A 22,457-nucleotide genomic window follows, 5' to 3' on the forward strand; every position below is an offset into this window, starting at 1 on the left:
TTTGGATAAACCAGATCCCTCAAGAGGAAAGATCTCCTGAAACCAGTATTTGCAGATTCTTCAACACCAAAGCCATCCGACCACCTACTGTGCAGTCCTCCAGGTGTCTGGCTCTTTCTGCAGTGGGCTTCCCATCAGATTTTAGTGCCTTCTGCTTTGAATGAATGTCAAGTCGAGAAGCACCTGACACCTGAGGAAAGGCTCCAAAATCAAAGAAAGAAACCATCCTTAACCAAAACAACAACAACCCAAAGGAACTTGAAAGAAACAGAGAGTGATGCAGGAAGCAGAAGACCAAAAAAAAGATATTGCATCTATAAAAAAACAGGACAAAATGCTAAAAGAAACAAACATAAGCCCTCCGAGAACCAAAAAGAGTTCTTTTCAAAAGTGAAATTAAATAATTCGATTTAAGATTTGTAAAACAAAAACAAAAACAAAACTAGAAGACATGAGCAATAGAGAAAAAAGAAGAAAATTAGGTAATCAACTCAGGAAGTCTAACATCTAATTATTAGAATTTCTAGAGTTACATTATTGTGTCTCCAGTAAAGACATATGGTTCCTCTTGTACTTGAATTGCCAACAAATTTCAGCAATTTCAAAAACAGTAATGAATAAGGGAAAGCTCCAGATTCTCAAATATTCCAGTAGAATAAAAAAGGAGAAGAAAAAGAAAATCTATTGGAAAGATAAACCCCATTTAGGTATGTGTATAATTAGTACTGTTTTTATTTTATGTAATTTTTTCCCCTAAAGACTATTCTTAGATGTTTGGAAATAGGAATCCTGATTATAGGTTGTGTTGTGGGGTTGCTATAAATAGCTTATATTTAGATTACCTTCTAGAAGGGTTCCAAAACATCAAGTTACATCATGCTAAAAATATGCAAATGATGGATATGACATCACCCTTTTCTCAGATGCACTTGTTGGGGGCTTTACCTTTACCCTTTTGATTTTGACCAATTTTTATAGACATAAATGAGCGCTTAGAAACCCAACCAGCCAAAAACATGGAGTCACATCACTATAGATCAAAGCTTCTGGAGGAGGCGGATTGGTCCTTAATTATTAGCTTACTGTTGCTGAATAGCAATGCATTAAATAAGATTAAAGAAAACAGAGCTTACTTAGTAATTCCTTCTCTTGACTTGCAACCCACTGGGAAGAGTATATCAAAGAAAACCAACTGGCTTATGTTCTCTTTGTCTGAGTTTAAATTACAGAACTTCTGAGCCAGGCTTTCAGACAACCTTTTCATTGGTTGGCAAGGGCAGGCACTGGTTTGCTTAGAGGAAAAGCTGGGTTTTCTCTGTGTGGCAACAGGACGCAGTGATAGACAATCCCACTGAATCCTTTCTCAGGCATGGTGCACCCTTAGAGAGGATCTTTAGGAAATAGGCTTCATTTAAAAGTATTTTTTACCACTTAAAAATAATTTGCACTGCCTTAGCTTTTGGGCTTAGCTCTTTATTTCTCAAAACACATGTCCAGATCTTCATGGGGAGGGGACCACTGGGAAATTTTGAAGCAAACGGAAAATCAGCATAAACTGGGTGTGCCCTAGTGAAGAAGAGCAGTGTTGTTCTTAACACTACATCTTGCCTTGCCTGACCTTACAGGCTCCTTCACTGGCTACTCAGCGCAGGTGTCCCCCATTCCACTTAACATCCACCATCCATGCCCAGTCCACCCAGTCTGATGAACTTACACACCAGCTCATCCCACACGGAGTTCTACCACACTTGAGGTCCCCTCAGCCATCAAGGTCAGCCTCAACCATCAAGGTGACAGATTCAAATACCTAGAGGGCCTTGCAGGTGTTCTATGGGGCTTGGAGAAATGCCCGAACCTTGCTCAATGCCCATCCCAAGCATGATGAAAAAGGCCACACTCAGTTCCAGCCAGAGCAGCCCTGCTAGAACGCAGGCTTATTTTCACCTTGCCTTTTATTTAAAAGCAGCTGGAAATCAAGAAAGTTTTGATGAACTCTCTCAATTTTTAAATGGTGGATTAAATATTTTTAAAAAATACCCTGTGGCCAAGGAAAACTGAAATATCAGGCCAGATTTGGCTTTCAGGTTGCCAGTTTGCAGTCTGCTCTAGCTTTTCTAGGAACATCACCAGAAGAAAAGGGGAGGGTCATCCAAAGGTCCACAGTCAAGGTCCCCTGAGAGTGGCACATGTGATACCACTCAGGGATCTGCATTTAGTACCTTACAGTATTGTGGTAGATCACACACACACACACACACACACACACACACACACACAGTGTTTTGCTCATTTGCTTGTTTAATTCAGTGATCATAAAGCTTATTTAACTATCTAATTCATCCTCATAGACTATCTTTTTGTCATTGGTATTTTTCTTTTTAGATTTGATTTATTTATTTGACACAGAAGAGAGTGTGTACAAGCAAGGGGATGGCAGGGAGAGGGAGAAGCAGGCTCCTGCTGAACAGAGACCACAATGTGGGGCTGGATCCTAGGACCTTGGAATCATGACCTGAGCTGAAGGCAGATGCTTAACAGGCTGAGCCACTCAGACTCTCCATGTCATTGGCATTTTTCTTACAACTCTGCCCACAAAGTTAGACAAAACTATGAAATATTCAACTGTCCATTGACTATCTGTAGGAATTTGGGTTCCAAGAAAAAAAATTAGTAAAACTATTCAGTATAGAATGAAACAGAAAATGGATTTAGTTGAGTTTAATCCACAGAGGTGACAGTCTAGCTGGGAGATGCCTACTTCTGTGACATCTAGAATGACACAGTACTTAGCAATCAAGTATCTTTTAACCTTGGGAAGATTTATCGTCCAAACCAGAAATGTTTTTTTTTTTATAAATACTTATAAATTTATTGTTTTTAATATAAGCGATTGACAGCATAAATCCTCATTCTTTGAGCATTTTTTCCTACAGAACCCAAATGATTTTCTAACAGAAAAGGTTAAGTTTACCACAGGAAAATTTTTGGCTAGGCTAAAAATGTCAGGCCACATCTAGACATACAAACATAAATTAAAACTCAGAAAATTATCCAGTTAGTTCATACATCATCCTCTAGTAGAAATATTTTTAATTGTCTAACAAATTATTTATTTTACTTTGTTAATACCTGGGCAAGGAAAAAAAAATATGAGAAAAAAAGAAAAGTGTTACTTTTATCAGTTTGAGATTTTCTGTGTAAGAAATAAGGAGATATATATAGCTCAATTTATAACTACTCACAAAATAAAAGCAAAATGGACTTGTTTACTTGATTTTGCTATTATAATAAAAAGCTTAATATGGGAGACTAAGAGTTATAATTTTTCCCTTCTCACTGCAAACCAGAAATGTTTAAGCGACTCAAATCCCATAGTATTAATACTTTTGTTTTGATGATGTATGGGATGGTATTTTAGGTACTTATAATGTAAAGAAAATTTAGCAGAATAAATAACAAAAAGTTTGGTGATTCTAATTTTATTTTTATTTTTTTTAAAAATTTTATTTATTTGAGAGAGAGACCATGAGAGAGAGCATGAGTGAGGAGAAGGTCAGAGGGAGAAGCAGACTCCCCGTGGAGCTGGGAACCCGATGTGGGACTCGAACCCGAGACTCTGGGATCATGACCTGAGCCGAAGGCAGTCCTCCAACCAACTGAGCCGCCCAGGCATCCCGGTGATTCTAATTTTAAATGAAGAATTGAATAATTGATTTAGATTTGTGGTTTTGAGTTGAAAATTTATTGTTCATAAATAGCATAGGAATGTATTTAAGAAAATATAAGGTTCACCCTGTTTATATGTTTAAATCATATTTATAAGAATTATTAGTATTTTAGAAGCATTTTGTTAATCATATAAAACATTTAAAAGGAAATGAAATCAACTATACAGTATAAAATGTTTAAAAAGTTTTGAAGTTTTAAATGGGATCTAACACTAAATTTTAAAAATGATTTTTAGATGAGAAACTGGACTACTTTCCTACACCATGTACAAAAATAAAATCAAAATGTATTAAAGACCTAAATGAGAGACCTGAAACCATGAAACTCTTAGAAGAAACGGTAGGAAGTACTTTCTTTGACATCGGCCTTAGCAACATTCTTCTAAATATGTCTCCTGAGGCAAGGGAAACAAAAGCAAAAATAAACTGTTGAAACTACACCAAAACAAAAAGTTTTTGTACAGTGAAAGAAACCCATCAACAAAACAAAAAGTCAACCCACTGAATGGGAGAAGATATTTACAAATAATATAAATGGTAAGGGGTTAATATCCAAAATATATAAAGAACTTATACAATCGAACACAAAAACAGACAAACAATCTGATTAAAAATATGCAGGAAACCTGAATAGACATTTTTCCAAAGAAGACATACAGATGGCAGACAGACACAATGAAAAGATGCCCAGCATCATTAATCATCAGGGAAATGCCAATGAAAACCACAATGAGATATCACTTTACACCTGTCACAATGGCTAAAATCAAAAGGACAAAAATATTGGCAAGGAGGTAAAGAAAAAGGAACTCTCGTGCACTGTTGGTAGGAGTGTACATTGATGCAGCCAGTGTGGAAAACAATATGGAGTTTCCTCTAAAAACAGAAATACCATATGATCCAGTAATTCACTACTAGGATTTTACTCAAAGGAAACAAAAACACTAATTCAAAAAGATATATGCATCTCCAATGTCTATTGTGGTGTTATTTACAGTAGTCAAGATATGGAAGCAACCCAAGTGACCGTTGATGAATGAATAGATAAAGATGTGGTGTATTTACAGAATTATTAAGCCATAAAAATCACTAAACCATAAAAAAGAATGAGATCTTGCCATTTGTAACACCACCAATGGACCTAGAGGGCATAATGCAAAGTGAAATAAGTCTGACAGAGAAAGACAAAAAACTTACAATTTCACAGTGAAATCCAAAAAAAACTCAAAACAAATAAACAAACAAAAAGCAGAAACAGACCCACAAATATGAAGAACAAATTGATGGTTGCCAGAAGGAAGATAGGTAGGGGAATGGCTAAAATTGGTGAAAGGGAGCAGGAGATACAGGCTTACAGTTGCAGAATGATTGAGTCACAGGGACAAAAGGTACAGCATAGGGAATAGAGTCAATAGTATTGTAAAGATATGACAGATGGTAGCTACACTCATGTTGAGCAGAACATAAGGTATAGACTTTTGAATCACTATGTTGTAGAGCTGAAACTAATGTAACTCTGTGTGTCAATTAAAAAAAAACAAAGTTTCAGAAAAAAAGATTGTTAGATGAAATGATATATTTGGGGTGTGTTTCAAAATAACCAGGAGTGGGGGAAATGATGGAAACTTAAATGAAACAAGATTGGCCACGAATTGATCACACACAAAGCTGGGTGATGAGAATATGGAAGTTCATAACATTCTTTGTACCACTTTTGTATCTGCTTAAAGTTTTCTAGAACTATTTTTTTAAAAAGATTGTCAAAAATTACTAGATCAAAAATATATTTGTAATTTTAAAATGTTAGGTATTTCACAACAGTGACAAAGAGACGGATGAATGATGTGACATGACAGTCCTGTGGGGGGGGGGGTGTTGTCATCCCCTTGTCATAGATCAAAATAAAAACAAAACACAAAACTAAGCCTGACAAAAGTTAAGAAAATTGCTTTTGCCAACAGACCCATGAAAAGATGCTTGATATCACTCATCAGGGAAATGTAAATCAAAACCACAATGAGACATCACAACACAACACGACACATCAACAGCACAAGAAACAGTTAAGTGGAAGATGTGGAGAAAAGGAACCCTTGTGCACTGCTGGTGGGAATGCAAACTGGGGCCGCCACTGTGGGAAACAGTATGGAGGTTCCTCAAAAAAGCTAAAAATAGAACTACCCCATAATCCAGAAATTGCACTAGTGGGTATTTATCCAAAAATACAAAACAAACAAACAACAACAACAACAAAAACCCACTAGGGTTGTTTACTGCAACCTTATTCATAACAGCCAAATTATGGAAGCAGCCCAAGTGTCCTTCCCTGTAAAGATTTTGATCTCTCACATAATTCATTTCCAAAACACAAATCTTCCCATCTCCTCTGAGGGACTTTGCCGGCCTCTAAACAAACAAGAAGGGACATAAGGTCCAGGATAGCTAAGGAATAGCATTAAAATACAGGATAGAATCCTGGATTGACTCACAAGCAGGTGGCCCTGAGAAAACAAAATGTAGTCTTTATCTCCTCAGAAATAATGAATTTAGGAAACACAGTGTGGGAACATTCATGCCTATTTGCAGCTCATAGCTTATTTTTAGGGGTCTAAAAATATTTGCACGTCAAAGCAGAAACTGCTCTTTTGCTGCCTCAGAACTTTCTTCAACTCTGGTATAGTATATTCACTAGGAAGCCGGGAATAATGTTTGAGCAATGGCCCCAGGAGAAGAGAGGAAACACTGTCCTTTGCTATCTGAGCAGAGCTCAAGAAAGCTAGCATGACAGGACACGGCAGGGTGAGGGTCAGGGAGAGGGAGAACAGTGTTCCAGAACAACAGCTCTGACAGTTCAGGGGGATTTGAAACCTTTATTAGGAGCCTCCCATACCTCAGTGATCCCTTCACACTGAGAATCCTTAAGTATTTACCCAGTGGTAGAAGTAAGTAAGAGTGGTGACGAAGGAACAGAAGTTATCAAATATGGAAAAGTGAGCCTGTGTCAGTGTACAAGAACAATCTGAAATAACAGAATGGAGAATTTTAAAAAAAGATCTCATGGATTATGGAAATTTCCCATGTAATAGACACAGCATTCCAAACCACTGGCCAAAGATAAATGATTCCATATGTGATGCTTGTGGAGACTGAACCGACACGTGGTTCACGTAGGCTTTTGCTCTCCCAGCACCCCAAATCCTTCTACCAGATTAAATTAATATAAGCTTCCATGCAAAAGAACACACAGGCTGACCCCTTTTCTGTTAAGATCACTATTCCAAGACCCATACATATAGAAATTTGAGAGTCACTCTTGGGTGTTTGGACACGTGCATATGTATACATGTGTCCATTTGTGTATCCACTGGAAAAGGTCTGGAAGAATACAGATTGAACTAGTGGACGACAACCCGGCAGGGGTAGAAACAGGGAGTGGGTGGTGCAGACAATGGTTTCCTGATATTCCAAAATGTTTATACCTTCTTACAAAGAAAATTCACAAATATTTATTGAAGCTTGGTTGTATGAAAGAAACTAAGGTGTGATACGAATGACTATGTCACCGTTTTTAAATGCACTATAATTACTTATAGTACTTATGAGGAACAAATTAATCTCAACAGAACAATACCATCCACACTTTTCAAGTGATATTGTTAATCTAAATTTCACTGGTAGAAGTTTGTTTTGCTTTATAGCTGTATACAAGCTATAAGGAAAAAGACTTAGGGTTAAAAAGAGGTTAGGGTCGGGGCACCTGGGTGGCTCAGTCGGTTTAATGTCTGTCTCGGGGTCCTGGGATTGAGCCCCACATCAGGTTCCTTGCCCAGCAGGGAACCTGCTTCTCCCTCTCCGTCCTGTTGTTCCCCCTGCTTTTGTTTGTGCTCTCTTTCTCTCTCTTCCCCCACCCATCAAATACAAAACAACAAAAATAAAATCTTTAAAAAAAAAAAGTTTAGGGTCTAGACCTTCCCACTAAATGTCTGTGTGACATTAAGCAAGTCCCTTCCCCTCTCGGTTTCAGTTTCTTTACTGGCAAGTGAAAGTGATGGACCCCATGAGGTCTGCGGAATCATGCCCTGACCAAAGATTCTTGATTTTAACAATATAGGATGAATGCCAAAGTATCTGTGAAAAAAACACCCTCTTGAAGTCCAAGTGTCATATTGCCCCCTTCTGGACTTTTATAATATTCACACAAATTAGATTATTAAAAATCCAAAGGGCCGACATGGACATGCTAAAATACTGTAGCTCAACTCCTTTCCCCTCACAAACAACTTAGAATGGCCAACTTGAATGTTTTCCAGTAGAATTATGACAAGATTACCCAGGAAAGGAGAAAGAGCAAAAAGCATCAGGGGAGTAAGTGTTGACATAGGATAGGACTGAACTCAGGGGAGTTTTACGTACAGTAGTATCTCCGTCTCCTCCCCCAAAATGATAAATGTTATTGGTTGGCCTTTATCAGATGTCTACTATGTACAAAGAACTAATTTTTTAACCAATTAAAAAAATCCTTCCAACCACTCTTCAAGCCAGGCCAAGAATATCTGTGTCCTGAGTGGGTCCCGGTTATTCCCATAATTTTGCCCTTTTTCCTCTAAGTTTTCCCATCCTGTGAGGATGTCTCCCTTCCCATTTCCTGCTAGAAGTAGTCTTTGACTAATACTCACTGCGCTGCTACTATCCTGGGGGCACTTAAGACCTCCATCTCCTTATCTGGTCCTCGACTTCATGATTTTTCCACTTCATATGAGTCAAGATTTCTCACAAACTTCCCTTGGGAACAGAGTCCAAGTGCAGGGCACTGTGTCTTCCTCCTACCATTTCTCCATCGCCCAGAACAGTTCTGCTCACATTGGGCTTGACAACACAATAGGACTATCTCTACCGTGCCCTCTAATTACTTCCTCTGCAGAGGAAATTGCTTGTATTTGAAGGAGAAATCTCTCATATTTACTCTAAAGTAGAAAAAACAAACTTCTGATTTTCTTCTCTAAATGTACTTCTCTTGCACCTTGGTAGATGACAACACATCCTTCCATTTAAAGTCCAAACCCCAATTCTTCTTACTACCTTATATCTTGTGTTCAATCTGACAGTAAATCCTATTGGCTCTACCTTCAAAATATGTCCACAACACAATAATTTTATCCCATTTTACCCACATCGCAACCATCCCATTATTACCACTAAGTCCAAACCACAGTCAGGTTTAACGAGATTGTGGTAACCGTCTTTATAACTGGTCTCAGCGCTTCTGTCTTTACTTGTCCGTGCCATCCCCCAATATGGTCTGTCTCAAACAGAACATCTAGGAAGGTCCTCCTAAAAGATGTCAGACCAAGATGTCCCTGCCAAGCAGAGCGCCTGATGTGGGGCTCGATCCCAGCACCCTGAGATCATGACCCAAGCTGAAGGCAGAGGCTTAACCCTCTGAGCCAGCAGGTGCTCCTACTCAAAACCTTTTGATGGCTTCTCTTCTCCATCAGAATAAAAGCTAAGACCCTTAAAATGGCCGTGCAGGCTCTGCCCAAGGTGGTCTCCCCTGTGGCATCATCTCCTTCAGTCTCTGCCTTCCACTCACTGCACTTCAGCCACACCGACCCCCTCACTCCTCCTAGAGGCCAGCACGCCCTCCCCCCACCTTCTGCAAACTCCTATGGATCCTTAACCTCCACTGTAAGCGTCATCTCTTTGAGGAAGCTTCCCTACCCACCACACTGTAAACCCAAGGGAGTTCTCTTTTGTACTTCAGCATCTGTGGCTAGCACTGTAATTTTCTCCACCTTTTTGTACAATTATGACTTCTACATCAGACTGTTTATCTTCTCAGATTGTAAACCCATAAGGGTAGTGATTGTGTTTGACTTTTTTAGACTATATTTATGAGAGCTACAATAATCAAGATGGTGAGTAAGGATAGACTAGTACATCAAAATAGAGTCTAGAAATTGATCTATATATATATGGTAAATTGTTTTTCCACCAAGGCTCTGAGTCAATTCAATGGAGGGAGGGAACATTTCTCTTTTTAACAAGAGGTGCTGAGTCCACTGGATATCTGTGCCAATGCATCCATGACCTGTATCCTACACCATCCCCAGAAATGAGTTTGAGATGGATCACTGAACTAAACAAATAAACAACAACAAAAAAAAACTAGGACCATAAAGTTTTTGGAAGTATACATAAGACAATAAATCCAGGATCCTGAAGTAGGGCAAGTGTTTTGGACTAGATACAAAAAGCACAAACCATAAAAGAGAAAAAATTTGAATTTGACTTCTTCAGAACTAAAAACTTCTGGGTATAGAAAGATACCATTAAGAAAACCAATAGACGGGGCTCCTGGGTGGCTCAATGGGCTAAAGCCTCTGCCTTCGGCTCAGGTCATGATCCCAGGGTCCTGGGATCGAGCCCCACATGGGTATCTCTGCTTAGCGGGGAGCCTGCTTCCTCTCTCTCTCTGCCTGCCTCTCTGCCTACTTGTGATCTCTGTCTGCCAAATAAATATATAAAATCTTAAAAAAAAAAAAAGAAAGAAAGAAAGAAAGAAAACCAATAGACAAATCCCAGAATACACTACAAATCTAGGGGTCTAAACAGTATCTGACACAAAATCCTCAATAAAATATTTGTTGAACAAATGTATAAAAGACCTGCCTCCTTCCTATCACAACACACAGCTATTCCAACAGGCACAGCCAGCTGAGAAGTCAACCTCCTGCGGCTGTTGAAGGGACACTGCTAGTCAGAGGGAAACACTATTATACTGGAGGAAAGAAAAGTATCAAGGTTTGTTAGTAGAAATAAAATATGTCAAGTCAGCAAACTCAATAGATTGTCTACAGGTTATGAGGATTTATAGTGAATCAGACAAGATAGGGAGTAGATAATTATAGAACATTCACAAAAGTAAATTAGCTAAAAGTACAGGTGGAATTTCACCAAATGGAACAGAAGGCATATACCTCATTCCTCATTGCCTCAGAGTGATGCTAACGATTTTATAAGGAGAACTGTACAGGCTAAAACTAGCAAATGGAGGTGGAACAAACAGTGTTTTGCCTAGAGGAGCTGGGAGGAGTTTTATCACAAAAGATGGGGTCAGGAAGGGAAAAAATTAGGTAAAAGGGGTTAAACTGATCCTACTTGCTGGAGTATGCTTCTGGGCATGGCATAGACCCAGGCCAACCAGAAATTCTGGTTTGCCAAAAATTGTCCAAACATTTCCCAATGTAATCACTATTAGCTGTTTTTTCACTCTCGGAGTGTTTTTGTTTGATCACCCTATTTCTACATGTTATTTTTTCCTTTTTAACTTTATTTTTTCTTCCTCTTTCTCTGCATAGTCCCTGAGGATAAAAATAATTGTGTAGTTGCATATCCATCGTGTTGTTTTACTTGTTAGCATCACTCCCTGGAAGGAATCTCAGGCCAAAAAGTGTGAGTTTTCCTTCTCCTGACAATAGTGTATGGCTGGGCTGAGCAACTGCACAACCTGGTGTTCAGACCGGTTCCCCGATGCCTCCTGTAACCAGGTGAGCTGGACAGTGGGAATCTTCAATATCACAAGTTGAATTAACATAGTTCTCTTTTCTCCTAAGAGCACCAACTTTTTAATTAATATTTTAATCTACAATTTTATTTTAAGCTACATATATTAATCAATACTCTTCAAAGACCTGGAAACCGAGGCATGGAATGATCCAATTAAATGACTTGTCTGTGATCATTCAGGATAAAATTATCTAGATGAGACTCTGATTATGATCAATTTATTTCCAGCTTACCTTCACCACCATCACTCATCCATTTAACAAACACTTATTATGCACCTATAATGTGCCATCACCTTCTTCTCCACGTGATGTGTTTTTCAGGAACCCAAAGTTCTGAACATCACTGCACATGCATGACTTAGCAGAGGCAATCTGCTGCTGAGAAAAGAACATCAGGTACTCACGTTCAATGTTTGAAGTAAGTTCTGTGCTTCTACTAAGAAAGCAGTTGACTGAAGGGAACCTGCTGTTCTACAGTCAGACAAATCTTAATTGTACTCCTGAATTGTCCTTTGGGGTCCAAGCAATAGTGAGTTATGGAATGCCTAGATGGGGAGAGAAGGGAGGTTCTGCATACAGTGATGGAAATAATCATTCAACCTTTCTGAAGTTTTTTTTTTTTTTTAACCAAAAAGAGTCTTTCATGATGCTGCTCTTTTACCTGATAAAACCAACTAGGAACAGTCTTTAATTAGTATTCTGAATGGCGGTACATTTACAGTAGAAATATCACCTTTGGATGCCTTTGATTCCTGAGCCCATTGATCTGCCACCACTTTGAAATCTCAGATGGGAATTCATTCATATTGACCTCATTTGGGGGCGGGGGGAGCAACTTCTTCCCAGCCCTCTGAATTATCCATTCAGAAGGCTCCCTTCTCTTCTGGCAACTTCTGGAATGGAGCTGGCTTTCAAAGGTAGAAAACAGCTCTTTGCTATAGTAATCATTTAACAAAATGAAACAAACATAGATAAGAAGAGGGCTGTTCCTTTTTAACAGCTCCAGCCTTTAAATAAGTAAATCTTATGTACATAAATGGCTGCTACTAAGAAGATTTCTAGGTAGCTAGGTACTATGGACAATGGGAACTCTAAACTTGTATTGAAGTTTACTAGATGACCTCAATTAACTATTGTGGTCTTTAATAATAATTGTTATGTCAATAATAGTAGTTAGCTCTTATATATTATATGTTATGTGGTAGACGTGGTCCTAAGTGCTTTATGTGTACTAACAATCGAATCCAGCAGTCTCTTGCCTCCTCCCCCAATTCAATTATATAGGAAAGCATAGGGAGGTCATCAGGTGACTCCACCCAGCTGGGATTCAAGCCCAGGCAGGGACATGCCAATCTCGGACATCTTAGCCACTGTAAAGGACTATAAAATTATTTCCAGAATGTTCTTACTACAATGAAGCAAATTTCTTTATGCCTCCAATTTAATATTTGGTATAAGGAAAGTCTAACACTTTGTTATACATATCTCTAGACTAGTAGAAAGCAGGTTTTCTTTAGGTGTTGTGGGGGAATGAAAGAAAGAAAGAAGTCTAGACTATCACGGGCTTCTCTCAGTTGTCTCAGTCTATTACCAATAGTTTTCTTCTTCCTCTTCTTATGGGCCACGTTCCACCCTTCCAACTTGGTTAATGATAAATTGATCCTGTCTTCCTTTTGCTAAGTCCTAACCAATGGGTTTGTACTTCTTTTTGTTCAGTGACTGGACACCCTGATGAGAACACACAAAGGGAATTGACAGTCTAGTGGGGATGTGGGACACAAGGTGAGAACCCCAGGAGAATCACCAGTGCAGAGCCATGGTCACTGAGAAGAGGCAGAGAATGTGTCCATTTGGGGAGCTCAGGAACGTCTAAGACTAAAACTCTCTTGCCTCCTCCCCCAAGATCTGCACTATCCATGGGATGCTTCATTTATTCATTCCACGTTTCCTGAGTATCTACCAAATGTCAACACTGGGCTAGGCATCAGATACATGACACTGAATGAGAAAGACATTGTCTTCTTACTTTTTTATTGTGATTATTACCTCTCCCACACTACCAGCAAAATCATGCAATATTATTCTCTTAATCTCTTCATTATTTACTTCCCCATCTTTTGGGGATGCTCTCTCTCTGTATGGAGAGCATTATTTATTGATTTATATATTAGGTGAGCACCTACTATGTGATAAACACTATTCCCGTGTAGGGGATATGACAATGAGCAAAACAGAGATCAATTCTGTACCTAAAGGTCTCCTAATTATACCCAGGTCTATCTATACTTGCTGTCTGTCCTTCTCTATTTCTTTAAAGGACATTAAAAATTATAAAAAGTAATAATTATAACCATATGTTGTATTTTTAACACATATAGATGTAATATATATAACAATAATAGCAAAACAAAGGGGAGTTGGGAATGGACCTATAAAGGAGTAAAATTTCTAAATCACACTGCAATTATGTTAGTATAAATTTAAACTGGTTCTGATAAGTTAAAAAATATATTTTAAGTCCTAGAGCAACCATTCAGAAAATAACTAGAAATATATAATTAAAAATAAAAGTCTCTCTACATGCAGAAGAAGGAAGTTAGCCTCCTACTTCACACCATAAACAAAAATTGACTCAAAATGCATCAAAGACCCAATTGTAAGAGCTAAATCTATAAAGCTCTTAGAAGAAAACATGGCCATAATAAATCTTCACAACATTGGGTTAAGCAAGGATTCATTAGCTGTGATACCAAAAGTATAAGCAACAACAAAAACAGACAATCTGGCCTCATTAATCACAAACTTTTATGCTTCAAAGGACACCATCAAGAAAGTGAAAAGACAACATACAGAATGGGAAAAAGTTTTGCAAATCATGTATCTGGTAAGGACTTATATCTAGAATCTGTAAATAAAGCTCAATGATAAAAAGATAAATAGTCCAATTGAAAATGGGCAAAGGCTCTGAATAGACATTTATCCAAGGAAGATATATAAATGGCCAATAAACACGCAAAAAGATGCTCACCATCATTAGGCATCAGGGAGCACAAAACCACAAGACACCACTTCACACCCAGTAGGATGACTAGAATTAAAAAGACAGAGAGTAACAGGAACCCTGGTACACTGCTGATGGGTGTAAAATGGTTCAGCACTTTGAAAAAAAAATCGGTCAGTCTTTAAAACAGCTGAATAGCAGCAGCTCTTTCTGCCTACGGGTCCTGTCCCCATGCTTTAATAAAATCTGCTTTTGGTACCATAAATTTAAAAATGATAGATAGATAGATAAAGGCTGAATATAGTTATCATATAACTCAGCAATTTCACTCCTAGATCTATACCTACAAGAATGAAAACCTATGTCTATGCAAAAACTTTTATACAAGTGTTCACAGCAACATAATTCATAATAGCTAAAAAGTAAAAACAACCTAAGTATCCATCAACTGATGGGGGAGAAATAATGGTATACACGGACAATACAATATCATTCATCGATAAAAAGAAATGAAGTACTGATACATACTACACAAGGACAAACCTTGAAAACATATGCTAAGTGAAAGAAACCTGTCACAAAGGACCATATATTGTATGATCTGATTTACCGTTCAGAATATGCAAATCTAATAAAAACAGAAAGTGGATTGATCTGTGGCTGGCTGAGGTTTGGGGAGGGGCTGGGAGTGCTGCTAAGCTGAGTAGGGTTTCTTTTTAGGGCAATGAAAATATTCTAAGATTGCAGTGAGGTATGCACAGCTCCGTGAATATATGAAAAACCATTAAATTGTATATTTTAAATGTCTACTTTTAAATACATTTATAATAAAGAAATTAAGATGTTACACTAGAAAATACCCACTTCGTGCAAACTACCCAGCCAGCTGCTTCCAAATCTTTTCTGTAATAGCCTTGACCATGCTTTTGCATTAAAAAACCTTCAGCTTCTAGACCATTCACGTTCTCTTTTCAGCTAGTCACATCTCTGACTGCCACTTCTGCTCCTGCTTACATTCCTACAGCCTTCTCCCCTTCCTTCCCTCATGGTCTTTGCCCAGACCGTCCAAAATGGCTCCAACAAGGAATTACGCAATCCTGAAAGGTCAGAAATGGAAGATCCCTTGGTGCTCCTCTTCACCCACCTCCTCGTTTTTAGGGATGAGGGGACAAAGGCGCAGAGAGATTACATGACTTGTCCATGGTTCCCCAAAATACTTTGTCCTTGCTCACCTCCTCCAAAAAGCCTTCATTCATAAGCAAATGTTTCCTTATCTTTCTACCCAATCTCGGAAACATTTCTTTACTGATTACTAAAAGATACCAAACGCATTGATCTCAAGACATCGCTCACATTTAAACTCCAGTCTTGCATTCCAGAGGGAAAAAGCAGCCCTTTCATCTCCGTGGCCACTACATCTGATCTCAGCTGCTGCAGCTTCTCCTCTGTTGTCGTGAAGAACAACACAAAATTCGTAGGAGGTTGGCTTAGCACCAGCGGGGAGCAGATACAGGAACAAACGCCCTGCCTGGTTTCCATAAAGGACACCCCCTCACCTCACCTCACAGAAAACCACTCCTAAGGTCTTCAGAAAAGAGCAGTTTAGTCCACAGAAAATACAGCCTCTCTACATTTTTAAATGCTCTCAGGAAAGAAAATGATTACGGAGGGCATTCACATGTCTTTAGAGATTTATAACTGTAAGTATTCTAGGATCAAAGATTAAGTTGATTTCTTTCTTTTTTTTTTTTTAAGATTTTATTTATTTATTTAACAGACAGAGAGAGATCACAAGTAGGCAGAGAGGCAGGCAGAGAGAGAGGAGGAAGCAGGCTCTCTGCTGAGCAGAGAGTCCGATGTGGGGCTCGATTCCAGGACCCTGAGATCATGACCTGAGCCGAAGGCAGAGGCATAACCCACTGAGCCACCCAGGCGCCCCTAAGTTGATTTCTTAAAAAACAAAAAAATATTCATCTGGATGGGAAACAGAAAAACCTCAAGGCAGGGGTGGGGGGTGTGCAGGAAATTCATAAATCAGGCAGTCACTCTGGACTTCACGTGAAAAGAAAAATCCTCAAAACCAAACTGGCCTTTCACCAGTAGGAAAGCCTGGTAAATAATGACGTAAATCCATTGAAGAATGTGAATGGTGACGTCAAAGCTCACGCAGGCCTACCTGGCTTGGAAAAGCAAAAGAAACGGCTCTCTAAAAGGAGAAGCAGGGCCTTGTCTGGCTGTGCCTTTATTGCTCCAAGAACTGCCTGGCACAGGTGTCCACTCACAGGACCTTCGTGACTGAGGAAGACAAAGGCACATGTAAATTAGTGACACTTTGTTCCCCAGAGCAGGCACCATCCTGGGCCTGACGGAAGATGTGATTACACAGTGCTGAGGATGAAATTTAAGTGTTGCCCACCAGGGAGCCTAGAGGCTTTCAGAGCCAGTTCTGAGAATTACATACTGTTCCACAGCTCTGGCTAACTGACCCGGCATTTCTGGCTGAAACCATTTCCCCAAGGAGGCCAAAGTAGATAACGAGGACCTCCCATCCCACTGGGCAGCTCGGAAACAAAGCTTGAGCTCTGGAGACTAGATAATGTTTCAGTGCATAAAATTGCAAAAAGGTCGAGGATTAAACATGAAAAGATTCAGAAGGGTGGGGGCGCCTGGGTGGCTCAGTGGTTAAAAGCCTCTGTCTTCAGCTCAGGTCATGATCCCAGCGTCCTGGGATCGAGTCCCATGTCGGGCTCTCTGCTCTGTAGGGAGCCTGCTTCCTCTTCTCTCTCTGCCTGCCTCTCTGCCTACTTGTGATCTCTGTCTGTGAAATAAATAAATAAAATGTTTTTTTACAAAAAGGTTCAGAAGGACGCATCAAGGTTTCCACTGTGATTCTCAGGCTGCATTCCCCTCTCCCTACCCTGTACTACTTAAGCTTGCATTTTATGAATTGCTTGTCTTTGTAAGGATAAGGGATTGTAGGGGAACAGCCTCAGGGTCCACAAAATGTGTACATTTCCGAGAGCTTCCTGAAAATAGGCCCTATTCACTTAAGCAGGGATCTATGCGTGTGTAAGTAAAGACAGCAGCAAAGTGCAGGAAAAGTTCTGGACGCATGAGTTCCTAACTGTTGACAGGCAGGAGGGAAATGAACCTGGGGTGAAAGGGGACAATTCAGAGAGCTCTATCGTGTTTTCCTCTCCTCCTGTATGTGCCTTTGTTGTTGAATCTATTTTGACTATGATTACAACAGATTTTCTTGGCTTAATGGCTAGAAATACACATTTATTGCTACCAGTTCCTGGGGATCGGGGCCGGTTTCTGATGACCACATATCTAAGAGTGACTCATACCCATATGATACACTGGCTCCCCTGACTGAGATGGTCTAGTCCAGGGCCTCAAAGCTGAGATTTTCTGAAGTTTTGAATCCAGAAATAAGATGACTTAGAAACGAAAGCTGGCACCACATTAAATCAAGCTGAAATGGTGACATAGTTACCAACTGACTACAGAATGTACTGCCAACCAGAAGTAGACGCTCAATCACTGGTCATGAAAATCAACGGCACTACTAGGGCCTGACTCTTGCCCTGGGCCTGGAAGAACACGGAGAAGGAGCTAAACCTCCATTTGAGACTGTGTCTGTAAATATTGTTTTGCCTTCCCTGTCTTTCTTTGGGGGCTGGGGCTTCGGGAATCCTGAAGAAAATGGTGTAGTGAACACTAGGCCCAGGGTCATAAGGAAAATGGTCTTTGCAGTCCTTGACACTTCAGCATTCTCAGGAACAATCTCAGAGATACATTTGGCTGTTGCCTGGGGCTTTCTTCCAGACAGACTTGGGGGCTGGGTGGGAGTGGGCTAATTATGCTTGACCCTGGGATAAAGACGCTGTATCTTCTCTTTTTTGTCACTGAGCTGCAGTCTCAGTGAGTAAGGGGACCAGGTGACTTAGCACGGAGGAGCACTAGCCAGGGGACCCCAAGAGATGGGGGAGGGGACTGGGAGCCCCTGCGGAGCCCTTGTGTCCTGAGCCAAGCTGTGTCCGGAGCCTCATGCCAGACCTGCACTGAAATGGTGCTTATGGCAGAGGCTGAATCTGGTCCTGAGGATTCGAAAGTTCCTGAGGGGTTTGCTTGGGGCCGCCAGAGGAGGGCATTGTAAGTGCAAAACACGGAGGGGCTCTGCAAGGAGAAGAGATGTGGGAGGCGTGCCTGCCTCGGAGGAGGCCTCTGCCGGACGGATGTCAGGAATGATGGGAATGAAGCGTCTAGCAATCCAAAGGCAGGACGAGGCCAGTCTCCTGTCAGCCACGTCAGAAACCTAAGCGCCATCCCAAGTTTCTCTCGTGCCTTCACCTCGCCCTTCACCCATCACCCTGCTGCTGCCTCCACCGAGCGGGGCCGGGTCCCACGATAGGCAGACATGCACATGCTTTAAGCACCAACAGGGAGGAGGCAATAAAAGTCTTAAAATATTTTTTATATTCGATATATGTTTTTCAAGGCATCTAGGAGAAATCAGAATCTGTGTTTTATTAGCTATCTTATGGTTATCTTTGCTTAAATTCTAAATTGCCTCTTGGACCGACGGGGGCAGGAGTCTCTAGCGGGCTTAATCCCGTGCTGGACCTACTTGGCTAAACAGCCGCCTAGCTTCCTGTCTTTACCAGCTCAGCTCTGTCCTCCAGGAAACCCGCGGCAAGACCTTTCCAAAATGCAGGTGTTACTGCTCCGCGTAAACTAACTTCGTTACATTGGATACTGGACAGAACTTGGTCTCCGTTGCATGGTCTAGAAAGCTCTCCAACCTCTTGCTCTTGATTTCACGCCTCCCCTCATTTCTCATCCTCCCCTGCTCCCACTCGCCTTCCCCCATGTGCCCTGATAGGGTTCGGGGCGTGCCGTCCCGTGACACCTTAATAAATTGAATATTTTAAGCAAGAGAGTCAGTCTGACTTCCTTCTCCCCTTGCCCTTCTTCCCTGAAACATGTTATAAAACCCTCAGGAGAGAGGTCCCCTCCCTATACATGGAGGAAAGGGTCATCCTTATTTCTGAAGACAAGGGGCACCAATTAGAATCCTAACAAATGGGCCTTGCTAAGCTTCCCCCAATTTACCAAATTTACCTCCTATGGTCGTCCCCCCTTATCCTTGGGGGATATGTCCCAAGACCCCCAGTGGATGTCTGAAACCGCAGATGGTGCTGAGCCCTGTATGTACTATGTTTTCTTCTATACATGCATAAGTATGGCGAAGTTTAGTTTATAAATTAAGCACAGTAAGAGATTACTAGCAATAACTCACAACAAAATAGAACAATTATAATAATACACTGTAATAAAAGTTATGCGAATGTGGTCTATCAAAACGTCTTATTGGATCGCACTCACCCTTCTCGTGACGCTGTGAGATGATAAAATGCCGATGTGAGATGGGGCGAGGCGAAGGAGGCAGGCGTGGTGGTGGGGTGCTGGGCTGCTGATGACCTTCTAACAATAATTCAGAAGAAGAATCCTCGACTTCTGGGCCCCCTGTGACCTCAGATAACTGAAACCGTGGAGAACAAACTCGAGATAAGGGGGGGGCGAGGGTACTCCTTAGTTTATCATATTACTCTGTGACAATCCACGCCTCATCAAATAGCATAAAGTATTCAAGTCTGACTGCTTATAAAAATAAAGGCAAATTTTAAAAACAAACCCCAAAACTCAAGTGTTCTCTCCTGAAACAAGGGCTGGTTTGTGTGTTACAAGATTGCTTATACAGGCTCCCACATCACAAAAACTATTGAATACATGTATATGTTTTTCTCCTGTTAATCTTTGTCAGTTTAATTTTCAGACCCAGCCAAGGACTCTAAGAAGGTCAAGGAGCACTTTTCCTCCCCTCCATGGAGCCCTGAATCTGAGCCATAGCACCCGACTTCAGGTCCCATGAGCATCCCATGCTGCTTCGTGCCTGTATGCCTTTGTACTTGGCACTTCTCCTACAAGGACTGTTCTCGTCAACCCATTCCCCATTGGCCCTCCCAAACTCTATCCCACTGTGAAGTCTTCCTTGCCTCCTTTAAGTCCAAGGAACCCTAGAGTAGTTCATGCATCTCTCTGTGGACATCTGTCTCTTGTGTGCACATCTGTCGATCTGTGTCGACAGTGAGGGTACTGAGGGCAGGAACGAAGGATGTTCTATTCACCTCTCCCTCTAAATGATGCCTGGCACATCGTAGGTAGTCAGTACTTGTTTATGGCACAGACGAATGAATAAACAAATTAAAACAGATTTATCTTGTTTTTAAGCATAATGGTTATTTTAAATTCTTATTTTACAAAGATTGATTTCATTGTTTTTCTTACTTCAATCATCTAATGGTTAAGATTCTACTTGTTCAAATTTAGCTGAAATTCTCTTCTTTTCTCTTCCTGGTACTTCAAGCAGAGGTCAGCTCCTCCTCTGGTGTTTCCCGCATGAACTCTGTGTTTTCCTTGAACATCTTCAAATTCTGCCTACTGTTTGTGTTACTTGTGTACACATTTATCCTCCCCACTGGAATGCGGGTTTCTATGGGGCAGGTCCTCTCAGTCTTACTAACTTCATTATTCTGGACACCCAAGTATCCAGGAAGAGTTCGTAAATGCTGCCTAAATTGATCTGAGTTGTACAGATTTTTTTTTAAAAGATTTTATTTATTTATTTGACAGAGAGAAATCACAAGTAGTCAGAGAGGCAGGCAGAGAGAGAGAGAAGGAAGCAGGCTCCCTGCTGAGCAGAGAGTCCGATACGAGACTCGATCCCAGGACCCCGAGATCATGACCCAAGCTGAAGGCAGCGGCTTAACCCACTGAGCCACCCAGGCGCCCCATGTACAGATATTTTAAAAGGTAGTATGGATCCCAGGAGATACAGGAATAGATATTTCTTTCATATCCTTTTCTGGTGGAAAAACACCACCACCATTACTAACAACTGTTCTATGATAAAGAAAAAAATAAAGGCAAATTTTAAAAACAAACCCCCAAAGCTCAAGTGTTCTCTCCTGAAACAAGGACTGGTTTGTTTGTTACAAGCGTCCCTAACCAGAACACCTCTGGCTGGAAAATTTTTGAAACGTCGTGGGGTTTGGTGAGATGCCCTGTTGCTTTTCTACAACACTCTAAGGTTCCCAGTGAAGCACACCTCAAATGTGGGTAGACATTCCTAAGAAGGCTGTTTGAATTGGAAGCATCAGAATGTTTACACAGCAGCATCTGCTCCAGCCCACAGACAATAAAAACAACTCAATTATGACTTCCCTTTGGAAGGTTAGTGAGGTTAAAATGTTTACAGTAAGACTAAAAAAGGCTCCATATCCCTTTGTTTTTATTTTTAGGCTGTGAGATGTTAGCAGCCTCCAGCAGAATTTGCTTTATTTTAAAGCATGCAGAATAATCCCCGCACTATTTTCAAGACCTTCCCTGTACTTCTCAATTCCTCTGAAACGGTTCTGCAAATATACACATCCAGGCGCTTGCCTTTGCCTTTCTCCTGACTCCTTCCCTTCTTTATGTTTACACTTCTCCAGGGGAGCCAAAACCAACACTAATTAACAGTGAATTAAACCCTCCCTCTAGGACACTAGACGGTCAGTGCTTACTGGATACTTGAGTGTCCCTTCCCCAAGCTCAAAGACTCAGAGCTACATATCCAGCCCTGAAGGGAAGTTCTGACTTAATTCTGAATTAATTATGCAATTTATTCCTAAAGTTTTACCTTTCCTGTCATAACCTATCTTTTCATGCCTGGGTAGTTTTATATACGCAGCTTGTTTGGCCTGGAACACATTTGCTCCTTACCTTTTTCAGCCTTTAAGACCCTACCGAAATATTACCTTCTTATTTTCTTCTACTTAGCTAGACAGTTAGTTGCTTCTTCCTCAGTAGTTCCCCTGAACTCATATCTTGAGTTCTCATATAAGATAAGATATTCTCATATTCTCATATCTTATCTTATATGCCATCTTGATATTTCACATCATATGTTCTATCAGTTTATATTGTAATTGTGTTTGGTCTCTCTAGATTGATCTCTATTACTTATTTCTCACATACCTTCAGTACTCCCCAGCCTCTAGTCCTAGGATATGGGAGGCACCAAACAAATACTTGTTAAGGGGTGCCTGGGTG

General features: G+C 40.5%; 1 protein-coding gene across 5 annotated transcripts in view; it reads right to left on the minus strand.

The window, feature by feature from the left end:
* NIM1K (NIM1 serine/threonine protein kinase) overlaps positions 1-22,457 on the minus strand; it is a 69,567-nt gene that overhangs the window by 28,027 nt on the left and 19,083 nt on the right. For 3 of the 5 annotated variants that reach the window (XR_014309897.1, XR_014309898.1, XM_082724186.1), the window contains exon 2: positions 19,689-19,845. The exons of 1 other annotated variant lie outside the window; for it this stretch is intronic. The gene's annotated coding sequence lies outside the window, so the exon portion shown is untranslated. Of the gene's footprint in view, positions 1-11,700; positions 11,842-19,688; positions 19,846-22,457 lie in introns of all 5 variants that reach the window. One more of the 5 variants, XM_082724187.1, reaches the window with a different exon arrangement.

This window comes from Mustela nivalis, assembly GCF_964662115.1.
Source record: "Mustela nivalis genome assembly, chromosome: 3".
NCBI classification, from domain to species: Eukaryota; Metazoa; Chordata; class Mammalia; order Carnivora; family Mustelidae; genus Mustela; species Mustela nivalis.